At 36.0% G+C, this 25,124-nt stretch overlaps 1 long non-coding RNA gene and 2 pseudogenes across 1 annotated transcript; 1 reads left to right on the top strand and 2 right to left on the bottom strand.

The window, feature by feature from the left end:
* Nucleotides 1-15,483: 15,483 nt before the first annotated feature.
* LOC128172691 (uncharacterized) lies at nt 15,484-16,702 on the bottom strand (annotated as a pseudogene).
* A 113-nt stretch (nt 16,703-16,815) lies between these two features.
* Nucleotides 16,816-18,205, top strand: LOC128172824 (uncharacterized). The gene is made up of 3 exons (XR_008242332.1): nt 16,816-17,192; nt 17,701-17,804; nt 17,903-18,205. It is a non-coding gene; the product is annotated as an uncharacterized LOC128172824 (long non-coding RNA).
* Nucleotides 18,206-19,902: 1,697 nt separating this feature from the next.
* On the bottom strand, nt 19,903-21,462 carry LOC128174631 (uncharacterized; annotated as a pseudogene).
* Nucleotides 21,463-25,124: the final 3,662 nt, after the last annotated feature.

The following is a 25,124-nucleotide window of genomic DNA, read 5'->3' as shown; positions in this document are numbered from 1 at the left end:
GCAAGTCCTTAAAGGTGGCGTAAAGGTGGCTTAAAGAATATACCATCTTTAAGCCACCTTTAAGTTACCTTTAAGCTGAGCTTATAGGTCCTTAATGTCCAAACTTCTTTAAGTCACCTTTAATACATCTTTAAGCCGCCTTTAAGCATCTTTAAGTGGTATTTACGCTTCCTTAAAGTTGTCTTTAAACCATCTTTAAGTTCCCCTTAAATCAAGTTTGATCAAGCTGAACAATAAAAACATATATTAAATTAAAAAGCTCTTTTATAGTGATAGGAGGGGGTCATCCGAATGATAATATGATTTCCAAGGAGGGGGGTGGTGTTCCAGGCGGTTTTAATTGTCGCTCCATTAAACACATATCACTATCATCAACACCGCTCCGATGGACACAGATTGCCGATATAAAATTCTTTATAATTTTTTTTGGGTTTCAAAATTATTGTAGTGGTGAGCGCAGTCTCTGTATCTTAATCTGTGCATGAAACTAATTAAAGTATGTTTGTTTCCTATTATAATTAAACTAATCGGCGAAATTTCTCTCTCTCTCTCTCTCTCAGTTCATCTGGTTATTAATCAAAATAAAGATAATGAACCAAAAATGCATGATTTTTTTGATAATCGGTTTAAGGTTTGTATTTTTTTTTCAATTTTCAATATTTCTAGGTCCAACTTTAGATCTGCTAGATACAAGACTCTCAACTGCCTTTGTTATATCGGGCAGAATATTATTGCTTTGTTTGTCTAGACATAGTTTTGTTCGTTTGTGTATATCTAATTAAGGTCTTCCGTTTCCAACGGAAGACCTTATTGTTTTCGTTCGGTTTCTTTTTCCCTATTATTATTAAGGTCTTCCGTTTCCAACGGAAGACCTTATTGTTATTCTTCGGTTTCTTTTTCCCTATTATTATTATTATTTTAATTTTTTTTCTTACAAATTTTGTGCACGCGATTTCTCAGAAACGGCTCGACTGATTTTCATGAAACTTTCAGATCTGATAGATAATGATCTAAACCTTATAGGTTTTTTATCATATTGATGACGTCACTTCCGTTTTTTAGAATTTGACGTTTTAGCGATTTTCAGAGGGGTGGCTTGTCCCTCTAAGTTCTCCTAAACTATAAAAGATATTGCGTTCAAACTTTCAGGGAGAGTAGACGAAAGATTGTAGATTTGCAATTTTATTTTCAATTTGATCTGACTTAAAAGGCCCCGAAGCTCGCCTGGACCCGAAAATTGAGATGGAAAAAACGTCGTAATTTTTCGTGGTTTGTTTTAATTATCTCTTTTCTGAAAAATATTTTGTTAAGACATGTAATGTAAAAATAGTTTTTACTTACATGACCTTTCTTTTAAAATCAAGAAAAAGGGGCTGGCCCCTCAAATAAGGGGACCAAAGGGCTCGAAAGTCTTTAATCTGTAGCCCTTTACTGAACGATATTTTGTGAAATGTTATAGAAGCAAATATGTTCATCTTACAGTTATGTATCCAAGCAATGTAATGATTTTTCCATGTGTTACGTAATTAAGGGTTTTTAGGGGCCGAAAGTCCAAAATTTCGATCACCCATATCTCGGAAAGGAAAAATATTTTGAAATGCAGTATAGAAGAAAAGTTGTTCAAAATGATGTTCTTAACAATATGCAATCTTCAAAATTTCGTTAAACGGCCCTTATAAGGAGATAAGGGATCGGCCCCTAAAACCTTCTTTCTCATATATCTCCAGAACGGTAACAGATTTCTAAACACTTGTTGAACAAAATGTGTTTAAAATTCAGTGACCTTTTATTTGATATCAAGAAAAAGGGGCTGGCCCCTCAAATTAGGGAACCAAAGGGCTCGAAAGTCTTTTATCTATAGCCCTTTACTGAGAGATATTTTGTAAAATATTATAAAAGCAAATGTTTTTATCTTACAGTAATGTATCCAAGCAATGTAATGATTTTCTCATGTGTTACGAAATTAAGGGTTTTTAGGGGCCGAAAGTCCCAAATTTCGATCACCCATATCTCAGAAAGGATAAATATATTGAAATGCAATACAGAGGAGAAGTTGTTCAAATTAATGTTCTTAACAATATGCAACCTTCAAATTTTCGTTAAACGGCCCTTATAAGGAGATAAGGGATCGGCCCCTAAAACCTTCTTTCTAATATATCTCCATAACGGTAACGATTTTCTGAACACTTGTTGAACAAAAATTGTTTAGAATTAAATAACCCTTCATTTAATATCAAGAAAAAGGGGCTGGCCCCTAAAATTAGGGGACCAAAGGGCTCTAAAGTCTTTAATCTGTAGCCCTTTACTGTAACATATTATGTGAAAGGTTATAGAAGCAAATATGTTTATCTCACAGTTATGTATCCAAGCAATGTAATGATTTTATTATGTGTTACGTAATGAAGGGTTTTTAGGGGCCAAAAGTCCAAAATTTCTGTCCCCCATATCTCAGAAAGGAAAAATATTTTGTAATGCAATACAGAAGAAAAGTTGTTTAAATTAATGTTTTAAACAATATGCAACCTTCAAAATTTCGTTAAACGGCCCCTATAAGGAGATAAGGGATCGGCCCCTTAAACCTTCTTTCTCATATATCTCCAGAACGGTATCGGTTTTCTAAACACTTGTTGAACAAAATTTGTTTAGAATTAAATGACCTGTCATTTAATATCAAGAAAAAAAGGGCTGGCCCCTCAAATAAGGGGACCAAAGGGCTATAAGTCTTTTATCTGTAGCCCTTTTCTGAGAGTTATTTTGTGAAAGGTTATAGAAGCAAATATGTTTATCTCACAGTTATGTATTCAAGCAATGTAATGATTTTACCATGTGTTACTTAATTATGGGTTTTAGGGGCTAAAAATCCAAAATTTCGATCACCCATATCTCAGAAAGGAAAAATATTTTGAAATGCAATACAAAATAAAAAAATTGTTCAAAATGATTTTCTTAACAATATGCAACCTTCAAATTTTCGTAAACGGTCCCTATAAGGAGATAAAGAATCAGCCCCTTAAAACTTCTTTCTCATGTATCTCCAGAACGGTAAAGAATTTTTAAACACTTTTTGACAAAATGTGTTCAGAATTAAATGACCTTTCATTTAATATCAAGAAACCTTTTTCTTGATATTAAATGAAAGGTTCCTTAAATTAGGGGATCAAAGGGCTCTAAAAAAATTATCTATAGCCCTTTAATGAGAGCCATCTTGTGAAAGGTTATTAAAGCTAGATAAGGTATAATACGTTTATATATCCTAAAAATATAATGATTTTCTCTTGCGTTACCCAATTAGGGCTTTTTGGGACCAGATGTCAACAATTTTAATCTTTTCAATCTTCATTGGAAGAAATGCAAGTATTTTAAAAAGCAATGTAATAGAACTTATAAAAAGCGATACAATAAAGCATTAGTAGTTCACTCCTTTTTCCATACCATGTTTTGTTGTCAAAAATCATAGTTGATGATGTCATATTTTCTTCTAAAAATCGGACGGAAGACCTCCTCGTTGCTCCCAACGAGATCGTATCTAGTTAAGGTCTTCCGTTTTCCAACGGAAGACCTTATTGTTTTCGTTCGGTTTCTTTTTCCCTATTATTTTTTTTCTTACGTATTTTGTGTACGCGATTTCTCACAAACTACTCGGCCGATTTACATGAAACTTTCCGATCTGATAGATATTGCTCTGAACCTTTTTGCAAATTTTTTTAATAATGACGTCACTTCCGTTTCTGAGATATTAAAGATTTAACGGTTTTTAGAGGGTCAACTTGTCCACGAAGGTTCTCATAAACTTAAAATGATATTGATTTGAAAATTTCAGGAATGATAGATAAAAGATTGTAGATATGTAATAGGGCATTTATAATTTTTCAGCGCAAAAAGCGCCGGAGCTCGGTAGCGCTCAAAAAATGAGATAAAAAAGCGTTGTGATTTTGCATGGTTTTCTTAGTTTATCTTTTTTCCCGGAAATAATTTGTTAACACATGTAAAACAGAAAAGATTAATGTTTAAAAGGTCTTTAATTTGACATCAAGAAAAAGGAGCTGGTCCCTCCAGTCAGGGACCTAGAGTTCTTGAAAGATATCGCTTTATAACTCAAAAGTGGTTAAGATTTCGATATGGCTGTCGCTGCAAAAGTTTTTCATTATGATCTTATTAATGTCGTGGCAATAATATTTTGTTCGTGCATTGCGTAATATGAGTGTAAAATGCCAGACTTGCTACCATGTATTTGTGTTTTTTTGGCAAATAAACTGGGTGTTTGTGCGTAAAACTGACATAAAGGGTACCAGTTTACATACTGAAAGTGTTTAAACATTTTAGTTTTTTCTAGTGAAACACATTATGGATAAAAGAACTAATTCTTTGCAATGCCTTTGAGTTGCTTTAAAAATCTAGATGGATTCGGAGCTGTGTATGTGAACACCCTTGCCCGCGGCCGAGGAAATAGGTCGCGGCTGGACTAGCGAGCGATCTGCCGTTATATAATACACAAGATCTGCGTCCAGCTGTAATGCACACATGCGTTTATTTATGTAGATTCAAACACAAAAATTCCGATTTTAGTAGTAAATAAAAACAGATTATACTTTTACCTACTGCCATAGCAAGTGTACCAGGTTACATGCGGAAAGTGTTTAAACAGTTTAATTCTATTATAGGGAAACATTATGGATAAAAGAATTGCTTCTATGCAATCCATTTGAATCGCATTTAAAATTTAGCTGGATTTCGAGCTGCATGTATGTAAACAATTACACGTATCCGAACCCTTGCCCGCGGCCGAGGAAATAGGTTGCGGCTGGACTTCCAAGCGAGCGGTCTTCCGTTATACAATACACAAGATTTGCGCCTTGTTGTAATGCACACATGGGTTTATTCATGTAGCTGCAAACACAAAGAATTCCAAATTTAACGATATTAAAGAGTAAAAGAAAAACGATTATACGATTAACTACGAAGTAATGCTGTTTTTGGTATCGTATTTGAAAAAAAATAGTATGGCTGTCATTGAAATAAGGCGTTCTTTGTGATCTTGTCTATGTCATGAAATAGTATTATTGTTGGAAAATAAAATTAAGTTATCAGCCTGCAAACATGTCAAACCTACCACGTAGGGTGTACATTTTCATAGCGCGGCATCTCATCGGCCCGTGGACAATCGGACAACCGATTCGCTGTAGTCTAGGACACATGCTTCTCGTGTTCATTCATTCTCTGTTAAATTTTATTTTCAATCAATATATTGGTTAACGATGCAAATCATTGATTTAAATCAAAGTGCGTAAAATAAAAATAAAAACCTGCTAACAATGTTTTACAGTCGTACTAGTTGAAATGTAAATACATTCACCCGTGTCTATTTCTGACATTTTGCTGCTAAGAATTTTATGCATTACATTACCTACTTCAACAAAATATAGTCGATATTCACAACATGATTATTCCAACACACACATCTAAAGTATCTGTAATCTGTTATAATTCAGTTGGCTAACAAAATATTAGAATCTTTTTATGAGCTGAGAGAGAGAGAGAGAGAGAGAGAGAGAGAGAGAGAGAGAGTGGTAGACATTGAAAGTTGAAATATATTTAAAAAGCGTTCGAGATAAGGCAGCTTAAGTGGTACAATGTTACATGCTTGCGGTAGGTGCGGGCACGATAAAACTAACCATTTTTAAACAAGTTGAAGTTTTTTTTATATTTAGGGCGTAAAAGACTAAGAGTCACACTATTGTTTTAACCTTTTTCAATGGTAGTCTGATTCATATAAAAGAATATTCATTGCTGATTTTATTCTTTTATTGATTTGATTTTTTTTAATTGAAATTATATTCTGAAAGAATATGCAAGTTTTAAAAAAGTTTATGTACATTCGGTGAGTAAAGGTTTTGATTGGATTGGAACAGTTTAAGATCGAGTAGAGGACAGTCACATGATTAAAAATACTTCTTAGTAGATAAGGGAAATTTTCAAATCGAATGGGCTATGCATATTCAGACACACTCGAATATTTAATACATAAATTTTATATATTTTAATAAAACGTCTGTATACTGTATTATGTATTTGCTGTCTGATTAGGACTGTTCTTTCCCAAAAGAAGCGCTCATCGAACGCGTAAAGAACGTTCTGTAAAGTACAACACCTGATTGGAGTACATGATCATATGTATTTTATAAAAGTGAAATTGTAGAGGTTATGGAGTCAATAAGCAAATCAAATTTGCCAATTAAGCAATAGCAGTTATCATATGCCTATGGTTGATAATTTTACGAGGTAAGTTAAATACATGTTAATAGGAATTTTAAAGCACTTCCCGCCCCCTTGTCAAGAGCTTCCGTTTCCTGCATTCTTTTCCTTTATTAACGATTTTTGTGCACGCATTTTCTCGGAAATGGATCAAATTTTGTTACACGGCCCCGATAAGAAGACCCTTAAAATTTCTCTCTCAAATATATCTATCAAGAGCGGTCTAAAGTTTCAAACACTGGTGGCATGAATAACATTTAAATTATTTTGTGCAAATTATTAAAGGAATGAATTCAATATTCATTTGTTTTATACGATATAAAATGGTTTTGGACAGTTTACGCTTTACAAACCGCGAAGAATTACACATTGCGAAATTGTAAAATTTACAAATTGTGAAAGTTTCTAAATTTATCATTAAAATTTATAATTTTAGACGGCCCATGCAGTAAGTTTCTCTAGCCGAGTCCTTCTTTGAACAGCGCATCGATTGAACATTTCAGCTTGGTTTGCCAAAAGAGGGTGAAACGACCATGATATTTGACAGATTTGGCTAAAAGGAGTAGTTTAAAAGTTATGGATACAAAACACAAGTCATTACATTAGATTATATCTTGTAGGAGAAAAAAAAATAGTGAATATACGTTTGCCATAAATACAAAATTTTATCATGAGAATAGTTTAACATTTAGATCCGCCGAATATTTCTATTTCTCTTCATTGTTTGGTGCCTGATTTGAAATTATAACGTTTCGAGGTATAATGAGGGGATGACAAACGATATCGGCAGTCTTACTCCCACAGTTTCCTGAATCACGGCCTGAAAAAATGGGGTGAACTATAATCTAATTATGGCAAAAAATGAGTATTTATTTATAACAAGACTTAACGGTATAAACTGAAATAAGTTGCTACTTTGCATCTATATTCACAGTTGTTTAAATCAAAAGCAACGACAGAAAAATTGGTCGATAATTGAGCATTAATTATCTCGCAGAAGGCCGATCGATCGATAAGTGGCCGGACTACGGGAGATAACTCTCACTAATTATAAGCAGTCGGGTCGTTTTTTTCATCGCGGCGGTTTACAGAATAGACAGGATCCGGATTGCACAACATCTTTTAAACAAAAATGTTAGGAAAAATGTAAAGGGGCTGAATAATGTCGCCGGATTGGACAGCTTGCCGGAATACACAACATCCGGATTCAATAAGTTTCAACATGTACATTATTGTTCATTGAAATATGGCTTAATTGACCGGGAAAACTACTGCAACGTATATTATATTGCATACATACTTAACATAACCATCGTTTAAAAGCGTATACTTGTTTTGAATGAAAATCGGACTAAGCAGTTTTAACTTAACATTTAGATTTAGATGTGTAAGAAACTTTATTTGTCATATGCATGATCCTGTGCATGACTTTTTTTAAATACCTGTTTATTCTCCAAAATGATCTCCAATTCCGTTCACAACTGTTGTCATTCAAAATCACGTTAAACAAAATTTCAAATTTTTAGTCGATCTCAACTGCTATATATCTAAGGAATCTATTGATTTTTTCATGTGTTAAGTAAATAGGTTTTTAGGGGTCTAACGTCCCAAATTTTTATCACCCATATATCATTTGATATTTAATCTTTCATTCGATATCAAGAAAAGAGGTTTTGCCTCTCAAATTAGGGGACCAGAGAGCTCTAAAGTCTTTACTGAGAGATATTTTGTGAAAGATCATAAAAGCAAATTTGTTATCTTACAGTTATGTATCCAAGCAATGTAATGATTTTACCATGCAGTACATAATTAGAGGTTTTCAGAGGTCAAATGCCCGAAAAAAAATAATTACTCATATATAAAAAAGGAAAAGTCTTTGAAAATGCAGTATAGAAGCAAAGAGGCTCAAAATGATGCACAAAACAATATTCAATCTTTAAAATGTCGTTAAACGGCCCTTATAAGGAGATAAGGGATCGGCTCCAAAAACTTTCTTTCACATGTATCTCGGGAACGGTAATGAATTTGTTGAGCAAAATGTGTTTAAAATTAATCGACCTTTCATTTGATATCAAGAAAAAAGGACTGTCTTCCAAAATTAGGGATCATGATGGGCCTAAAGTCTCTTATCAATATAGTCATTTACTGAGTGATGTTTTGTAATAGGTTATAAAAGCAAATATAGTACTCAGCTCCTATTTCCAGATCATGTTTTGTCGAATCACCTTCTAAAAATCGGACGGAAGACCTCCTCGTTGCTCGCAACGAGATCGTGTCTAGTTATTTTTCTTTTTTTTTTCTTACAAATTTTGTGCACGCAATTTCTCAAAAACGGCTCCACCGATTTTCATGAAACTTTTAGATCTGATAGATAGTCATCTGAACCTTATCGGTTTTTGATTTTATTGATGACGTCACTTCCGTTTTTAAGAAACTGACGTTTTAGCGATTTTCAGAGGGGTGGCTTGTCCCTCTAAGTTCTCCTAAACTATAAAAGATATTGAGTTCAAACTTTCAGGGATAGTAGACAAAAGATTGTATATTTGTAATTTAATTTTCATTTTGATCTAGCTTTAAAGGCGCCGAAACTCGCCTGGACCCGAAAATTGAGATGAAAAAACGTCGTAATTTTCTGTGGTTTTCTTTAATTATCTCTTTTCTGAAAAATATTTTGTTAAAACATGTAATGGAAAAATAGTTTTTATTTATAAGACCTTTCTTTTGAAATCAAGAAAAAGGGGCTGGCCCCTCAAACAAGGGGACCAAAGGGCTCTAAAGTTTTTTATCTGTTTACTGAACGATATTTTGTGAAATGTTATAGAAGCAAATATGTTTATCTCACAGTTATGTATCTAAGCAATGTAATGATTTTATTATGTGTTACGTAATTAAGGGTTTTTAAGGGCCGAAAGTCCAAATTTTTGATCACCCATATCTCAGAAAGGAAAAATATTTTGAAATGCAGTACAGAAGAAAAGTTGCTCAAAATGATGTTCTTAACAATATGCAACCTTCAAAATTTCGTTAAACGGCCCCTAAAAGAAGATAAGGGATCGGCCCCTAAAACCTTCTTCCTCATATATCTCCAGAACGGTAACAAATTTCTAAACACTTGTTGAACAAAATGTGTTCAGAATTAAGTGACCTTTTATTTGATATCAAGAAAAAGTGGCTGGCCCCTTAAATTAGGGAACCAAAGGGCTCTAAAGTTTTTTATCTAAAGCCCTTTACTGAGAGATATTTTGTGAAAGGTTAAAGAAGCAAATATGTTTATCTCACAGTTATGTATCCATACAATGTAATGATTTAATCGTGTGTTATGTAATTAGGGGTTTTAAGGGGTCAAAAGTCAAAAAATTGATCACCCATATCTCTGAAAGGAAACATATTTTAAAATGCAGTACAGAAGGAGAGTTGTTCAAAATGATGTTCTTAACAATATGCAACCTCAAAATTTCGTTTAACGGCCCCTAAAAGGAGATAAGGGATCGGCCCCTAAAACCTTCTTTCCCATATATCTAAAGAACGGTAACGAATTTTTAAACATTTGTTGACAATATGTGTTCAGAATTTAATGACCTTCCATTTCATTTCAAGAAAAAGGGACTGGCCCCTTAAATTAGGGGATCAAAGGGCTCTAAAGTCTTTAATCTATAGCGTTTTACTAAGAGCTATTTTGTGAAAGGTTATTTAAGCTGAATTAGGTATAATACGTTTATATATCCTAACAATATAATTATTATCTCATGCGTTACCTAATTAGGGTTTTTTAGGAGCCAGAGGTAAAAAGATTAAATCTTTTCAATCTTAGTTTAAAGAAATGCAAGTATTTAAAAAAGCAATATAAGAAAAGTTATAAAATGCGATACAAAAAAGCATTAGTTCTTCACTCTTTTTTCCATATCATGTTTTTTTGTCGAAAATCAAAGTCGATGATGTCAAATTTCCTTCTGAAAATCGGACGGAAGACCTCCTCGTTGCTCGCAACGAGATCGTGTCTAGTTAGATTCTATTGTTTGTCCAACTTAAGAAAACCCCTGGAACTAACACAGAATATACAAGATATACACAACAGTTGTGTCGTGTGCCCAGGTGCAGGTTTGTGTATATCTAATTAAAGTCTATTGTTTGTCCAACTTAAGAAAACCCCTGGAACTAACAGAGAATATACAAGATATACACAACAGGTGTGTCGTGTGCCCAGGTGCACGTCAGGGTGTCTAAAGACGTTGAATCTTAGTATGTACGAGTATACGATAAGTCTAGTGAATAAAAGTTAATTTACATTTGTAATTCATTTTCAAAGTATTATTACCTAGCTCTGGGTTTCAAAAATGTTACGTCTACAAATTAACGATACATGTATGTAAGAGTAAAATCTTGAGGCTAATTAATTAATATACCGGTGATCATAAATAGGGGTTAATTTTTTAAATATATGCATAAAGGAAAATATGTCACATGCCCGGCCTTGTACATCATACAATTGTACGTACAAGTATATGTGTACATCATTTGCAATTGCCACATGCAGTAAATACGTCACCGGTAATTGGTTATATTGTTTGTTATAGAATTAATGCTGACATGAATTCATAAAAGCATTTGGTCGCCATATTAGTTTCGTTCGCTCCTCTACTGCCCTCACATTCTCTCTCCCCTTTTTATACTCTGCTCAGAGACCTAACGATGCTAAGGCATTGGGGCAGCAGGCTCCGGTGCTGAGGCCTGCTACACCATTAGGACTGCAGGCTCCAGTAATAGGGCCTGCTACACCATTAGGGCACCTGTTAGGGCAACAGGCTCCAGTATTAGGGCCTACTGCACTATCAGGGCACTACAATTGGGGCATCAATAATAAAACAAATTACTAAACAGTAGTTATTTATAAACAAGAATGCATAAAACAAAAACACTACATTGGCCCCTCCTTTTAAGACAATACTTCCACTGTCATATACAATCGAGTTAAAAAACTGGACATGCAAACATTTAAAATATACAAAAATAGTAAAGAAAAGATTTGGCAAAAGTGATCTTTAGCTGATAACTGCATGGTCCAGTAATTCAAAAATTAAAACAAATACTTTACACACTTTGATATCACATTGTTCAATGTAATAAAAAAACATCCACACACACACAATAACAAAACCACAGACTAGAAATCTACACAATACAAAAACAAAAAAAAACCAAAATAACTGGACTATATCAAATAAAATAAAATAAACCATTCACATATATCAAAAGTCAAAGTCATTTTACAAAACATATATACAGTCTGGATACAGTTAGTCCACAGATTAACATCTACAAGTATTCCTCCTCCTGGTCTTCTCTTTCATGCCTGGCCCGAGCGTGTTCCACAAACTAATCCTTGAGGTACTGAAAGAACCTTGTCCAATCGATCTCTTCCGGTTGATATATTACGCTCCCTTTTTACACGTCACTCCGCTTATAGTTCTTTGTGTCGTTACTAGATTCAGCGTAATTGTCTCTAAGGGTTCTATAATGTGAGGCTCTTGCGGTTGAGACTTCTCCATTTCGGCCACACAAGGTTCTTCTCCATCTTCTTCAACTGCCATATGTGATGATTGATTCTCGTCCACATTCTCTTCTTGGGTCTGTAAATCTTCCAAGTTTTATAGATATTCATCTAAGAAGTCTAGATTGAAATCACAGTCGATGGTATTCTGTTCATTTTCATTTATACTATTTTCAAGAGGATTTTCTAACTTTTCTTCACAGTTGTTGTTGATTTCTGTTGTGAATGTAAAGAATTTTGTCCTATTATAAAGCAATGTTAATAATGGAATAACCCGACACCCCTTTCCAGTGGACTCTCCCATGTGTATATAAGTGAGAGAAGCTGAGAGTCGGTGGCAATCCTGATTGAGCAGTGGAAGGGGAAGGTAACAGAAACACAATTTTAAACTTCTGGACCCACACAATTAGATCATTGGCCCGAGTAGAGCCGAAGCTGTTCTGTTGTGCGGTAGTGTATATTAGGGGTGTTTGTAAAACACATTACTGAAAGTTTGTCAGGGAAGATCGCAAGTGCCAGGGTTAGGGGCCCGAATAGAGCCGACCTGTCCTTGAAACTTGTCTATCTATAATATTTGCAGAAGTTAGGTTTTCCTCCTTCATTGCTAATCATTTGTTATTCTTGATTCATTCTTTATTTACCCAAAGTAGGGACATTTGATATTAAATATAAGTCTAATTAGTGATTGAGAAAAATTGTATGCCTTTTAATTTTGCATTGACAAGCAAAGAAGCGACTGGACTCATTTACACATTACATGTTCTTTTGTTTCTGTTCATTCTTCCTGCTGTTAATTTCTAAGCGTTTCCTCACCTCTACAGGAGTTTTTCTGGCTGTTATTTTTGCTTCCTCTAGAGTTTTCCCCATGCGATATGTGCAAGTGTGAAGCAAGATACTCCATTCTGAACGAAAATACCTCGCAGCCTCCGATAGGACATTTGCTCATATTCACGTCATCTTTGTGTTTCTGGTTCTGGTGTCTTTTCAGATTCCTTAAGTTAGCGAAAGTCACTGGACACTCGGTACAACGTACCATCCCTTTTTCATAACGTTATCAGTGTAGTAATCTTCTTAACTTCTCGGTTGTTTACTGATCTTCCCGTCCTCTGATACTTTTTGCTAGTTGAGCCCGATCTTATTTTTGCGTCCTTGCCCGATTGAAATTCGGCGTTCGTGCCCGACTCTAATTTGGCGCCTGCGCCGGATCCTAATTCAGTGTCGGTGGCTGGTTTAGGTTTCTCTGCTCTAATTTATTATTCTGCTGTTTTTCACTTTTTTCTATTTCTATTTTCAAAGTTTGTTTTTGGTGCTACTTCTGAATCTTTGTTTTGGAAATCATTTAAATGAGGCAATTCTACCTGCTCTTTATTCTCTTTTTCTGGATAAAACCAATTTACTTTATTTTCCCCTCTATATGGTTTTAAAATTATCTGCATGTACGACAATAGATGTCAAACATTTCTTGTGCTGGATTTTGAAAAGTATACTGCTTAATTTTTTTTAGTCATAATCCACGGACCATTCCAATTTCTACTTTTTTTCTGTTTTCTTCATAAAGCATTTAGTTTCTGGTTTCTCCATACCATGTCTCCCACTTGATAATTTTTCTCTTTGACATTTCGATCATACTGTTGGTTTTGTCTTTCAGAAGATTTGTGTAGGCATTTACAAAATCATGTGTATCAATTAGCCTGTTTTTCAAATTTTTAGCATAATCTGTTCTAAGCTCGAACTTTTCTGTAATGTTTTCAGACAAAATATCTAAGGGAAACTTCATTTCTCTGCCAAACACAATTTAGTGCGGTGTCACCCCAGTACTTATTGGGGTGTTGCGTTGCATGCCATGGTGATATAGTCTAAATGAAGGTACCAGTCTCGCTGATTTGTTTTTATCCATTTAGATTATTTTAGAGGGGTCGTGGCTTCATCGTCCTCGGACTCCTCCAGGCTGATGCTCCCCAAGACTGGGGGATCGGGAGCATCCCAATCCTCATGGCAGGGAGCCGGGGGTGGGGGTGCCAAGAGCCCGAACATCGCGTACTGCGATAGGGGATGCCCGCCGACTATCTCATGGCTTTTTCATTTGTTCTGCATCAGGATTTTCACAACCTTTTTCATAAACATCTTGTAAATGTTCCGGCATTTCTTCTGTTGAATTATGATTTACCCCAACTTCATTAACAGCGTTTTTGATGTCACTCATCTTGATCGTTGGTCCGACTTTATATATTGGGGTAAATAAAGCCATGCGAGTATGCCGGTAAAGCATCCTATCTTGTGTTCCTGAATTGATCAGTCTTGTGTAGATGACAGCATTCTTAGCATCTACTAATGTCCTGGCAATCGCTAGTCCATTGTGTTCCATAAAAGGTCTCTCGGGCGTTAAAACTCCAAGAAGATTTCAAAGGTTTTTGTTTCGCCCTACGAGTCCAGAAGGAACTGAAACTTCGCGACCTGCTGGGACAAGGGTTGTTTCTTAAGAAACAACACGTGCAGGTTCTGCACCTTCTCCTACTACCAGTGGAATCTAACATCCTTTAATTAGGAAGCTAACGCAACTATGTTAAGGCTGTCCGAAGCTAAATATATATCAAAACATGATGCTATATAATTATCGAAAAATATTTCAACCGGGCGAGTTTCTTTAAACTGTTATTACATAAATTAATAGTGACATCCAACACTATATTTGATGTAATTTTGTGACGTCATATATTTCTCTTTAGCACGTGACGGGTGTATTCTAACACGGTAAATAATCTATAAAAATGGCATCGGCGCCATTAAGGATTACGTTTACTCAGGGTTTGAGATTTAAAAAAAATATTTTTACAAAGTTCAATATCTGAAGTCCAAAGTTGGTTTATAACACAAAATAAGAATGTTATTTACAAATATCGATATTGATGTCCATGATTTGTTTATTTGATGAAGATATGCTCCGACAAAGGTAGATTAAAATTGAAACAGAGGAAATTCGGACTAATTTTTCATTTTCTTATTTTCTCTGAAATATTTTTTCTTTCTGTTGCAGTGTAATTGCAAAAGTTAAGTTTCTATGTGTTTTTTCATTTTATAGTTGTAAATACTCGTCTATAAATTTATATCACTGGCTGGCACGCGATTGGAAAAAATTTTATAATGCATAAAAATCGATTCAAGATAAGATATCTCGAAATTTTGATCATTGGCCTTATATAATGTTAATGTCAAAATAATACAGACAATTAAAACAGTTTTAGGCAATCAATGGTTTGGAGCTCCTATTAGTCAGGTTTTTGTAAAACTCGATCAAATAGGGGTACAGTTATGGAAATTGATAGAGGAAATTCGGACTAAATTAAATTTAAAATATGAGCTTTAAACGATTTATTCAAATATAAAATTAGTTAAGCTATTCGTATTTTATCATTTCCCAACTATTATTTTTAATATTTCTAAGAAGGACTTTATAGCATTTTCCTTCAATATATCTGGGTTTCAAGGATAGGCACTTCGGTATATATCTTCGATAGCTGTCCAAATTCTCGCAATGACTCACCAGGTAGTCTCCTCCTAAGTTTGGCATCGGCAAGCTATCTCTTTTTCATGGCAGAATTTGATTCAGTTTTTCCTTCAGTTTCTCACAATCCTTCTGTATAGCAATCGGCATTCCGTATGCGTAACTTTCCGACGCTCTTGCAAAGTACTAAGCAACACTCTATGGGATCTCTCAGGTTGCCATGAGTGTAAGCTCTCTGGAGGGGTCGTGGCTTCATCTTCTCCAGGCTCCTCCAGTCTGAAGCTCTCTGGAGGGGTCGTGGCTTCATCGTCCTCGGACTTCTCCAGGCTGATGCTCCCCAAGACTGGGGGATCGGGAGCATCCCAATCCTCATGGCAGGGAGCCGGGGGTGGGGGTGCCAAGAGCCCGAACATCGCGTACTGCGATATGGGATGCCCGCCGACAATCTCATGGCTCCACAGCTCGCGGTAGGCCCTCCTCAGGTCCGAGCCCAACCGGGAAACTGGTTGCGCCTGTACTCTCCAATGCAGCAGGAGAGCGGGATGCAGACGACCGAACAAGCCGAATCTGCGAGGTGGTCATCCCCCACAAACCGACACAGCGCCTCCACGGCCAGGTTCAAATCGGTAGGTATGCCAGCGGCGGGCTCCTGGAAGACTTCGCCCGTGGGGACGTCCCTCGCCAGGTCCTCGAGGGTGGCTCCTTCTCCCAGCAGGTGGTGGGCCATCCACATGAGCACGCTGTACCGGAGGCTGGTCCCGCCTCAGGGGGCACAGACCTCCGGAACACGGGATGGAGGTGTGCCACCGTGACATGATTTCTCATGGTGCGGGTCCGCAGCAGGCACCCCAGGAATGGCCAAGTCGAGCTTGTCCCTCGCGAGCCTCTCCTCCCCGCGGCCCCCGGGAACGGGTGGGCCTGCGGGGCCTCTTCTTCATCGTAGTCATCATTGTCTCTGTAAAATAAAAAGAGCCTATTAATAGACATTCCCCCCATACACGTCGGACACACGAACTGGTCCATTGTGGTGACGTCCTCCGGCGAGACGCCCACACACAGGCCGTGGTACCAGCAGTCGCACTGGTCACACTGGACCATTAGTTTTCCGTCATCAGGACGATGACAGAGGCAATAAAGCTCGGTATCTGTAGACGTTTCTGGTGACTTTTCGGTGGTGTCGGGGGATGACTGGCTGGGCCTCGTGGGTCGGCCTCCTCCTCGGTACGGTTCCTCAGGAGTCTTACTCAGCTTCCGAGGACGTCCTCTGCGGCGAGCGGGTTTAGGCTGACTGTCATCACCCTCGACTGGGCCTTCGACTGCTCTTTTTCCCTGAGAACTGGAGGGGGATTGGAGGAGGTTCATCCACCCCGGCATTGTAGGTTTCAATATCTTTTCATATCGTTATTTCACAGTTTCTTAAATTTTGCAGTAGTTGTTGGTTTAATTTAATTGAAATCATCCTTTTTTGTTTCATTTAGAATGACACCAATTAACGGCAGTAAGGCTGTTTAAAATTAATTCTACGTTTAACGTAACCCGCGCGCGTAGGTTTCGGCGAAATCGTCGTTTTGAAAAAACAAACAAATCCGGATTTGAAAAAGTCGTTCCGGTTAGGGTTTTCATTTAGCGACTGAATTCTACATCCTGTATGAGAGAAAAAAACATGCTCAAAGACAGCATTGAGGTATTCAGTTTTCACAATACGAAGAACATGAGAGTCTACGCCACTAGCAAAGTAAAAAAACCAACAATAATGGATCAGACAAACACATGATCGAAGTTGGCAGTAAAAATCTTATTCGAGATTGTTTAATGTCGGTTGTCAAGTCACCATGGTCACAGAGCCTGAACCATGCTGAACCAACTTCCGCCCAAAAAGGCAAAAACGAGGTTTGTTGTATATATTTATTTATAAGTGATCCATCAACAGGTGAAATGACTACCCATCTTATTTAACAAAAACTCAGAAGGTGTACGGTTAAGTTATTTTTGCATTTTTTTAAGAAGGGGAAAGCTTAAGCAATTTCTTACCACCGCTTTACTGAAAAGATATAAAAAGAGTTTAAAAAATTACACCTTTCTCCATAGACTTCAATATTAGCTCCAAGATGTGATAAATTTTTTCCTTTTTAATTTTTGTTCAATTTCAAAGGTGAATGATCCAATAAAATCATACAAAGATTTCAGTGTTCGAACTACCAATATTTGGTTTTAAATATATAATAATTGTGGATGTATATACCTTGAAGTGAAGCAATGCATTAAGTCAGCATAATATACTGATTTAGATAAGAGTTTTGACACGATAATGACTGCAAATCCCTTCCATTTGAAATGTATCTACATTTTTAATCACATGTTCAGGAATAATAATTCATTCTTTCACAATTTATAATAGGAAGAAACAAACAGGAGGCCCAACTAAAGTGGCAGAACGGAGAGAAGTGGAATACACTTGTAGGGTGGCAGTTATTTCAAGAACCCTGTCTTGAGTTCTTAGAAGTAGGTACAGTGAATCTTACAACACAACTCTGATAAGTTAAATTTTAAAATGTGTCATTGTGAAAATGTATGAAATAATATCATTATTTTGATTGTAGATAATCTGTGAATCACATGTGTTGTGCAACATTTTCCCTGAAAAGAAAAAGTTTTCCTTTTGGTTACTATGTTGATGTAAATCCACTGGATGTACCACTTGGTGTGCTTGCAAGTCACTCCACTTCTCGTCCAGTATACATGATGTACCCACAGAAAGGATATAAACATAAATTACACAAAAGTATATGCTTTGAAAATGCAAAAATTAACATGGACTGAATCTTACCATATGTATTATATGACAGTGATGATGTATTGATAACTGAATGGGTGACTTTCAATAAATACACACCTGTTTGAAATTGTTGTTTGTTTATTTTTTTCCTCCCTCCCTCGTAGGTTTTAAATTTTCATGTTACGTTAAACGTAGAATTAATTTTAAACAGCCTAATAGTGGGTCGGTAATCCTGAAGTTCATACATTCTTTATATCAGTTATATGAAAAACATTGATAATTAAAAAAAACTATCTTCAAAATCACTAAATAAAGATTTTTTTTTAAAAGACCCAATACCACACCTAGGGCCCCAAAAAGGAATTGGTAAGTGTAATATGAATTAATATAATAATTTCAGAGGGGGAAAGGGGTAATCTGATCTCATAGTAAATATATCTTATAGTTTCACTATTTATAAGTTATCTCTCTTTTCTCAGTAAACCAAAAGACTTAACCGGGGAGAGGACGGTTCCCTTCAGTGGGAACTGTCGCCCATTGGGTTAGATTTTATTTTCATTTATTTTTTATCGCTCACAAGTCTTTGTAATTTAAATATTAAATAAAACAAAACACTTATTCCAATTATTTCATAAAACTTATAAATATTAATATACTGTTTTACAGTGCAGACTCCGCCATCATCAATTCGTCGTATGTTTTAATCTTCTTTGTTTCGTATAGACTATCAATTTTCATATTCTAAAAGAATTCAACTAAGGGAAAAAATTGGGGTTGTTTTTCACTAAGATTTTATTTTTATTTTTTTCTCAGTTCGGAGGTTCTAGCAATTCCCTTGTAAGTTTTTTTTATACACTACCTAATTTATCGAGAAAAAAAATCCATATTTTTAATACTCGCTCTTGTTTCTCATATAAAACTTTTCCTTGGTTTTTTTTATTTTATTGTAACGATAGAGACCTCTCAGAGTCCGACGAGACCCCTGTGTAAGTTCATTCACTTAAATTTTATTTATTGTCTCTCATTTCATAATTGTTTTGTAGTATTCCTAACGACTTTTTACAATAATTTATATTTCAGATCACAGGACTGCGTGGACGAAGAAAAGAAATAACTGTTGTACAATTTAATGTTAATAAATTGTCAATGTGATCTTTTAAAAATGTGTTTTTTCCCTTTATCATATATCAATGATTCCATTACGAGAAGATTGGTAAACTTTACTAGGAGGGTTAAACCTCTATAATGTTACGACTTGCGGACGGATCACTGCACAACATTCATGCACGGATCTAGAAAAGGAGGAGGAGGGGACGAGTCAGAGATACCCTTCAAAATTCCATTTCTTTTAAATTAAATTATAAAATTTAAAAATATACACATCGAATCCCCTGGTAAATTCAAATAACTGTCAGACCCCCCCCCCCCCCTTTCGATTTTTTTTCTTGGATCGGCGCATGACATTCCTTCCTGTTTTTTTTTTAAAAAGAAGAAAATACTGAAATCATGTAAAACAAATTTAATTATTTAAAAAAAAACAATCTTCTTCTTCTTGAACACATTGCGGGTGTATTTTCTAAGAATTCTTCTTCTTGAAGACATTGCGGATGCACCGTTTAACACCATCTACTCTGTCCTAGGTCTGAAATTAAAGAGAAAAAGGATATATATATATATATACAATTGGTTTAGAAAAAAAAAATGAAAATTAAAAAAAAGTTCGTCATATTTTGAAAGAGAAATGTTAAGAGCTTGTTCATATTTTCATGTAAAAAAAACCCATTGGTATTAGAGAGAGAGAGAGAGAGAACTTTAAACATTGAATTACCTCTTTGCGGAGCGGAGATTATATCTCCCCCCACCCCCCCGCAAGCGCCCGCGGTGGTGGCTGTGCCAGAGACCTGGCTGGAGGCGCCCGCGGGGATGGCTCTGGCAGAGACCTAGCTTGGGGTGGCGGGGGTGGTGGAGCCGGTCTTTGGGCACCTGCCCGGGGCGGTCCCTGGACGGGTTTCCATTTCAAGCTATGTATAAAACAAAAGACATAAGTATGTATCTATGTTACAAAAGTTTTTACTTGGAAACTTTACATGCAAACTGAATTTAATATGACTCAGAAAGAATGATTTAAGATTTTCAAAAATATTAATATAAAACAAATAAGTATATACACGTTCTTTTGGAATGGTTTCCAATCCTCTCCTCCTCACTCGGGTGCAGCGTCTGATGAACTTCTTTGCTGCCCACCCGAGCAGGAGGAGGAGGGCCAGCACCAATGATGCTATACTGATCTCTAGAGCTGTAATAAAAAAACCCAATGAAAATTGATCTATTTTCTTGTTGAAACCAATACAGTAATGTATTTTATTATTAAAAGAATATCAATACACTCTTTTAAATCATTAATTGACTTATTTCTTACATACACAAAACTTTCAGTGTCAGGTATTAATACATCATGTGAAAAAGGAAAATTTCTTGAACATATATAATTAAAACATGATGGAATTAACTGAAAGAATAAAACCATGCAAAACCAATTATTAATCAGATGAATATAAGTTTAAAAAAAAAGATAAACATAATTACTTTGATTACTGAATGATTAGTGTTCCTGAAGGTTGATGTCTGGCTGTTAATCTGAGTAGTGGGAGAGGGGGTGGGGAGGGGTAGTAGGCTCCTTACCTAAGAAGTGAAAGGGGGGGGGGTCTAGCACAAGGAATATTACAGGTGGGGGCGAGGGTAGTATGTCTACTAGCCTGAGTAGTTGGGGGGAAGGGGGTAGTGTGTATACTAGACTATGTAGTCTTAAGGGTGTAATAGTGTGTGTGTTGACCTAAGTAGAAAGGACAATGGAACGATGTTCACCGCACTGGGAATAGATTGATGTTTGTGGTTTTGCTAGGGGTGAATGCTCGAGTGTGTAACATGGTAGTAACCAGGGGTTGGATTAACACGCGTGTCCGATCACTGTCTAACGTTATGCTCGTCAAGGTTGAACGATGAGGGATTGTATCTGAAGTAAACGAACAACTAGAAACAATATATATGAGCAAAAATACCAAAGTACTATCCTTGGTCGTTTTCAATGAAAATAACAAGAAAAAATAAAAAAAACAAGAAAACGAATAAAACGAATAAATAACAAGAAGACGAATAAATAACAATGTCAATACAAAACCAACTCAACAAACAATGACTTACATTCATCGGACTCCTGGTCCCTCATTCTCGGAGTGACAAAATGCACTGAAAATAAAACAGAATCATAAATATTTCATCAAAAAAGATATAACCGTATTATCATTTCGAACACATGTAATGCAACCGTTATTTACCTGGCGGGCAAACAGCGCGGCCGTTGATTAGTCGGCAGTTCGTGTCCATGTTGGTCCGATCGAGCTGCTGGTCAGATCGAGCTGCTGGTCAGGAAATGAAATTGTCGAAGTTACATTCCTTGTAGTCAGCAGTATTTTACGATAATGCGATTGGTCGAGATTGCTTCCAACTGACAGGGGGCGGTGTTTTCTCACGCAGTAGAGTTCCTCAGGATTAACCACTTGTTAAAGAATGAAAGAAAAGATAGACAGAAAAAACATTCCTTGTAGCTAGCAGTATTTTCTACAATATTACAATTGGTCGAGATTACTTCAAACTGACAGAAGGTGGAGTTTTCTCACGCAACAGTGTCCCTTGGGTTAAAACATGATAGAGAATGAAAGAAAAAGATAGATAGAAAATATTCACGTTCAGGCATCTTTACTCAGACATTTACGTTCAGGTATCTTTACTCAAGTGACAACGAGATTTAAATCTACCCAATCTCCGTATCATTACTCAAACAACACCGATATTCAAATCTAGCCGATCTCCATTCATAGTTTCCTCTCTGTATATTTAAAAGGACACCTTTCACTCCATATCAATTTTTTTTACTACGCTCGGGTAATCAATCTACTCCATTTTCATTCATAGGATCGTGTCCTTACTCTTACCCTGTTTTAAAAGTACACGTTCAGTTTTACTACACTCAGGTCTCCTTTCCCTTTCCTCTTTGTTAAGGTCAATGACAAATACTTGCTTTTGTCATCTCCATACAAAACCCCGTTGTGTTTTGGGGGTCTACATATATCGGGTCGGGTGACCACCCCCCACCCCCACCCCCCCCCCCCCCACAATACCCATTGTGTTGTGGGGTTAAAAATCTTACATTGTGTTTTGGGGTTAAAAATCTTAGGGGGACAGGTGTTGTTGGGGGGGGGGGGTAAAATCTTAGGGGGCAGGTGGTCCCCACCTGTCCCCAATCGATACTCCCCCATTGTTCTTCTATTGTCCTTTTTTAAACAATAACCCATTGTTTTTTGGGGGTTAAACATACTATACTACTTACGCCTATACTACTTACGTCACTACACCTTCAAATAGTTTCTCAAATCAGCACAAAAATACTTGATTATGACGTAGTGTCTTATAAGTATTAGTCTAGGTGTAGTGAAGAACCTTATTAAGTTTTTATATCAAGGACAAATAATAGAGAGACAACAACAACGAAAACATTTAGAAGCGTGTTTATTCTATGTAAAGAAAACAAAACAAAAACTGATAATCGAAAACAAAAGACTTGATTTCTGGGGAATTTACATGTACACTCTAAGGAAGAGATAAATTCTAAAACTGATATTATTCAATCTACTTATAAAATGAGTTAACATTGAAAATTTACTGATGTATGCCCCGAAAACCGGATTAAAAATAAGATATAATGGAGACATTACGGACTTCTTTCAAGGATTAAAATATGTAAAGAATACAAACCACAAACTGAAAATCGAAAACAAAAGACTCGATTTCTGGGGACTTTACATGTACACTCTAAGAAAAAGATAAACAGCGATTTAAAACTTTACAGAGGTTTTTTCTAAAACTGATATTACACAATCTACTTATAAAATGAGTTAACATTGAAAATTTACTGATGTATGCCCCGAAAACCGGATAAAAATAAGATATTGTGACATTACGGACTTCTTTCAAGGATGTCCTTTTAAAATAAGCAAGGGGGGGGGGGGGACCCCCAATAACAAAACATTGAGTATTCAAACCATTTATAATAATAATAATAATAATAGGCATAATAATAATACATGTAATAATAACAATCGTGCGCGGATCTGGAGGGGGTCAGAGTGGTCACGACCCCCTGGAAAATGAAAATTTATTAAATTTACATAGTAAAGTTAGAGCAAATATGCCTCGGACCCCCCCCCCCCCCCCTCCCAGAAAACGCAATTATCCTTTGGACCCCCCCCCCCCCGGGAAAAAATTTCTAGATCCGCGCATGATAATAATAAAACTTATTCAATGATTCAATACTTAAATTGCGATGTCCCGCAAAGAAGTGTGTAAACAATTATATTAGTGACTGAGAATGACTTTATTATTATGTTTATATAATAGAACAATGTTTGATATTCAAATAAAGTATATATAAAGTATATATAATCAACACGATTGCATATTCGAATTTACAAGTTTACAAGTCTGGATTTTTAAAACAAGATAACCCTCCATATTTTTTAAGGTAACATAATGCGAGAAAAATAATCATTCATTATATACTCGTGTGGGATAGTGAAATTTCACCTCGGGGCCAAGATTCACGGTCTAGGACGAGGCTTTGCCGTGAATCTTGGCCCCTCGGTGGAATTTCACTATCCTACACTCGTAATGATGAATGATTCTATTATTCTCCTAATCTTACACAATGTGCATTGGTCACTATGGTCTGGATCACTCATATCCTGAAGTCTGGTGCTGGCTTTGTAACAGCAGTTTCCCCAGGTGTTGCACAACTCTCCAACGTCACCAGGTAGTAGGGTTTCAGCACTTCCTGGATGTAGTCCATCACATTTTCCATGTACTGTTCTCAACCATCTAGTTTGGGAATCTCTGAAAAGTAAAAAAAAAATGAATGAAACATAAATTTTTACATAATACAGCAGTGACTAAAATAATAAAAAACAAATGAGAATTGTCTGATGGTGTGTAGCTGTCAAAACAGTTATCATCTGTTGTTTTGATAGAGGTGCTTTTGTTTTTTTTCAATGAGTTTGAATTTGAAAATAATTTTCCAATGATATTTATAGTATGTTCAACTTGTCAAGAGGCAAGACGGGTCAAATTACCTTCTTTGCACAGACTAATGGCAGTGCTATCCCCTCCAATATACGTATATCCGTATCAAACTCTAAAACTGTGACGGCCTCTTGGATATCTTGGATGGTTATTTTATTATAGATGCAGTCCACAACGAATTCTAAAAAAAGTCCTCTGTTTGTGTTTTGAGAAAGTTTCCACACTTTTGAACACTCTTATGACCTTTTCAGATAACTCTAATCGCTTTCACTAGCACTAGAATTTGCTTTTAGGATTGTCCTTTTCTACGAATCCAGGGAAATGTGGTGGAATATGATTTAATAGTTTGCCTAGCAGACTGAGGAAACTTTGACAAAATGTTGCACTGACAACCAGCAGAATGTCTTCTTCACACATGTCAGATGTAAGGATGTTAGCATCTTTCACGGATGTCCTGAATTTTTCAAGAATTTCACTAGCATTCTTGACTGTCTGTTCCTTCTGCTCTTGCTCTTCAACCTTCGTTTGCAGAAGCGTCAACATCTTTGCTGAAGTTATGGTTGTACTCCGGACTTTTGTTCGCCGAGTGAGTTTCAGTCTTTTCCTTGCTGAAGAATCACTGACATTTCGCATTGTACTTAGTCTCTGGTGTCTAAATTAAACAATGAAAGCTTATTTATTTCATCAACTAAGTACATGTACTTTTAGATTGTTAATCCATGCTTAGAATCTGGGTTATATGAATATGGTTACGTAAGTTAGTGAAAAAACTGTTTTATTAAAACTGACATTGAATATCGATTTTAGTATGCTTTTTCACTATTAAAAATTAATACTTAATGTCAATATTCACATATTTTCAGTGTATATGTCTGTCATAACACTACATCGATTTTTTATCATAAAGTCAAATT

Source organism: Crassostrea angulata, chromosome 2 (genome assembly GCF_025612915.1).
Source record: "Crassostrea angulata isolate pt1a10 chromosome 2, ASM2561291v2, whole genome shotgun sequence".
Lineage (NCBI taxonomy): Eukaryota > Metazoa > Mollusca > Bivalvia > Ostreida > Ostreidae > Magallana > Magallana angulata.
This window is presented reverse-complemented; position numbering and strand designations above follow the sequence as displayed.